The sequence below is a fragment of the Bos indicus genome, chromosome 27 (genome assembly GCF_029378745.1).
Source record: "Bos indicus isolate NIAB-ARS_2022 breed Sahiwal x Tharparkar chromosome 27, NIAB-ARS_B.indTharparkar_mat_pri_1.0, whole genome shotgun sequence".
Classification (NCBI taxonomy): Eukaryota; Metazoa; Chordata; class Mammalia; order Artiodactyla; family Bovidae; genus Bos; species Bos indicus.
Genome location: NC_091786.1, coordinates 26,945,056 through 26,949,366, shown reverse-complemented (window position 1 = coordinate 26,949,366; position 4,311 = coordinate 26,945,056).

The following is a 4,311-nucleotide window of genomic DNA, read 5'->3' as shown; positions in this document are numbered from 1 at the left end:
AGCGCTTTAGCTGTACATGCAACTCATAGTGTTTTCCTTTGTGTTAAAGACAAACGTATTGCCAGGCAAAGAAATGGCCTTAACGTTTTTGTATTAAAAAGCAGGGATTAGAGGGTTGGAGGAATATTTATCCTACAAATTTTAGGACCTATTTGTTAATGTCTGGAATTTTAGCTTTTAAAAAAAAACACAGATTTTATTTTTAATGGTAATAATTCTTTTCTGCAGCCAGTATCCTTGGAAATGGATGTGGATGGACAACTGAAAATAGAACCTGTGATTAGAACAGGTAAATACGGAAATGTTTGGATTTTTTTTCTTTTGCATTTCTCTTTGCATTTGAATGTATTTCAAAGAATAATGGAAGCTTCCTGAGTCTTTGTAAGGGATCCTGATTAAGAGATCTAAACAGCTAGAAGAACCAAAGAATCCGGAAAAGTAAAAAGTCATTCCTAAGGATGAAGGTCTTTATATTGCTGGGGACAATGCCCTGAATATTGCTTGTACTAGTTATTGCCACATAACAAATTTCCCCAAAACAGTATAGCTTAAAACAATGTGGATTCTCTCTCCCACCATTTCCATGGGTCTGGAATTCCAGAGCACCTTAGCTGGGTGGTTCTGGCTCAGGGTCTCTGATTAGGCTGCAGTCAAGGAGTCAGCCAGGCCTACAGTCTCTGGATAAAACTGAAGCTGGAGGATTCTCCCCAAGCTCACTTACAGAGTTGTGGCGAGAGGCTCCCATTGCCTGACCCATGGTCATCTCCACCAGATTGCGAACAGTATGATTCCATCAGAGTAACTGATGAAACAAAGCCAGGGAGAGAAGCAGCTGTCCTTTGTCATCTAAGGTAAGAAGGGACACAGCATTACTCTAGTTTATCCTATTGGGCCTGTGATCCACCCTGGTACGTTGTGGGCGGGAACAGTGCAGAAGTGTGAATACCAGGACAGACGGACCACTAGGGCCACCTGGGAGGCTGGCTCCCACAGCCTGCCCCTCCCAAGGAATACAAAAGTCTCCACCCATCCAGCATCAGCTCAGTCCAGAGTCTTATCTAAATCAGGTCCAGGTGCAGATGGAGCTATGAGGATGTCTGCAGCACTTACGCACAGTTCCCCCCGTTCTGTAGGCCTGTGAATAGCAATGGTATCCCCCTCCCGGTGCCCTGTACACATGCTTATCAGACAGGATGATTCCTGCTCAGAAAGATACACAATGAATGGCACGCAGAAGTTACTGCTCTGTGAGTAGTTCTGAAATCCAGCTGGGCAAGTGTTAGAAATTCCTTGACTAGAATTCAGTCTTCCTGCCAGGAAATGACTTTCAAATGGCTCTTGACTTGGGCCCTCTGAGGCTTTGGCCTCATCTTCTGAGTCATCCTTTTACATGAACGGTTTACGGGGGAGCCATTTCTCAGCTGCTTCCCACCAGTAGAATCTTCGGGGTCCAAAGGCCCCCCTGTACTTTTACTTCTCTGTCTCTTTCGGTCCAAGTTGACCAGGTTCCTGCTGATATATTTTTAAAACTTTGAATCTTCTTTGAGTCTTATTCTGAGGCATCATTTTTTATCTTTTTTCAGATCTTAACAAATGACTTTATAGTTGTACTCTTGTGCTTTCCTGAGAGTGTTAGCTTCCATGATGGCTGAGACGGTAAAGAATCTGCCTGTAGTGCAGGAGACTTGGGTTCGATCCTTGGGTCCAGAAGATCCCCTGGATAAGGGAATGGCAACCCATCCAGGTATGACCTAAATCAAATCCCTTATGACTATACAGTGGAAGTGAGAAATAGATTTAAGGGACTAGATCTGATAGACAGAGTGCCTGATGAACTATGGATGGAGGTTCGTGACATTGTACAGGAGACAGGAATCAAGACCAACCCAAGAAAAAGAAATGCAAAAAAGCAAAATGGCTGTCTGAGGAGGCCTTACAAATAGCTGTAAAAAGAAGAGAAGTGAAAAGCAAAGGAGAAAAGGAAAGATATACCCATTTGAATGCAGAGTTCCAAAGAATAGCAAGGAGAGATAAGAAAGCCTTCCTCAGAGATCAAGGCAAAGAAATAGGGAAAACAATAGAATGGGAAAGACTAGAGATGTCTTCAAGAAAATTAGAGATAGCAAAGGAACATTTCATGCAAAGATGCGCTCAATAAAGGACAGAAATGGTATGGACATAACAGAAGCAGAAGATATTAAGAAGAGATGGCAAGAATACACAGAAGAACTGTACAAAAAAGATCTTCACGACCCAGATAATCATGATGCTGTGATCACTGACCTAGAGCCAGACATCCTGGAATGTGAAGTCAAGTGGGCCTTAGAAAGCATCACTACGAACAAAGCTAATAGAGGTCATGGAATTCCAGTTGAGCTATTCCAAATCCTGAAAGATGACACTGTGAAAGTGCTGCACTCAATATGCCAGCAAATTTGGAAAACTCAGCAGTGGCCACAGGCCTGGAAAAGGTCAGTTTTCATTCCAATCCCAAAGAAAGGCAATGCCAAAGAATGCTCAAACTACCACACAATTGCACTCATCTCACACGCTGGTAAAGTAATGCTCAAAGTTCTCCAAGCCAGGCTTCAGCAATATGTGAGCCGTGAACTTCCTGACGTTCAAGCTGGTTTTAGAAAAGGCAGAGGACCAGAGATCAAACTGCCAACATCTGCTGGATCATCGAAAAAGCAAGAGAGTTCCAGAAAAACATCTATTTCTGCTTTATTGACTATGCCAAAGCCTTTGACTGTGTGGATCACAATAAACTGTGGACAGTTCTGAAAGAGATGGGAATACCAGACCACCTGACCTGCCTCTTGAGAAACCTGTATGCAGATCAGGAAGCAACAGTTAGAACTGGACATGGAACAACAGACTGGTTCCAATTAGGGAAATGAGTTCGTCAAGGTTGCATATTGTATATTGTATATTGTCACCCTGCTTACATGCAGAGTACATCATGAGAAACGCTGGGCTGGGAGAAGCACAAGCTGGAATCCAGATTGCTGGGAGAAATATAACCTCAAATATGCAGATGACACCACCCTTATGGCAGAAAGTGAAGAGGAACTAAAAAGCCTCTTGATGAAAGTGAAAGAGGAGAGTGAAATAGTTGGCTTAAAGCTCAACATTCAGAAAACTAAGATTATGGTATCCGGTCCCATCACTTCATGGCAGATAGATGGGGAAATAGTGGAAACAGTGGCTGAGTTTATTTTTCTGGGCTCCAAAATCACTGCAGGTGGTGATTGCAGCCAAGAAATTAAACAGACGCTTGCTCCTTGGAAGGAAAGTTATGACCAACCTAGACAGCATATTAAAAAGCAGAGACATTATTTTGCCAACAAAGGTCCATCTAGTCAAGGCTATGGTTTTTGCAGTGGTTGTGTATGGGTTTGAGAGTTGGACTATAAAGGCTGAGCGCTGAAGAATTGATACTTTTGAACTGTGGTGTTGGAGAAGACTCTTGAGAGTCCCTTGGACTGCAAGGAGATCCAACCAGTGCATTCTAAAGGAGATCAGTCCTGGGTATTCATTGGAGGGACTGAAGTTGAAGCTGAAACTCCAATAGTTTGGCCACCTGATGTGAAGAGCTGACTCATTTGAAAAGACCCTGATGCTGGGAAAGATTGAGGGCAGGAGGAAAAGGGGATGACAGAGGATGAGATGGTTGGATGGCATCACCGACTCGATGGACGTGGGTTTGGGTGGACTCCAGGAGTTGGTGATGGACAGGGAGGCCTGGTGTGCTGCGGTTCATGGGGTCACAAAGAGTAGACACGATTGAGCGACTGAATGAACTGAACCCATCCAGTATTCTTGCCTGGGAAATCACATGGACAGAAGAGCCTGGTGGGCTACAGTCCATGGGGTCGCAAAGAGTCAGACACGACTGAGCTACTAACACTTTCACACTTCCTGAGAGTGTCCTTGATTTAACTTTGCTCTGAAGCCATTTCGTTTGGCATTATTTGGGATCTTCCAAACCAGTGAACCCTGGTTCCTTTTTAAGTCCTTTCTTGAACTTCTGTTTCTTCTCACAGTTTACTATAAGCAGCAAGAAGAAACAGGCTGATGTTTTCAGTACTCTGGTTACAAACAGATTTAGCTAGATTCCTTAATTTGTTAGCTGCATTTTCCAATTCCCACATAACTGCACAAGCTCCTTCCTCTTGCTTTTGGCTTCACTTCCTTGCCACACAGGCCTCTCCATGAGGCCACCCACAGTATGACTTCTTTCTCCATTTGAGTGACCAGAGACAACTCATGACAGAAGCCACAATCTTTCATAACCTAATCTCAGAGTGA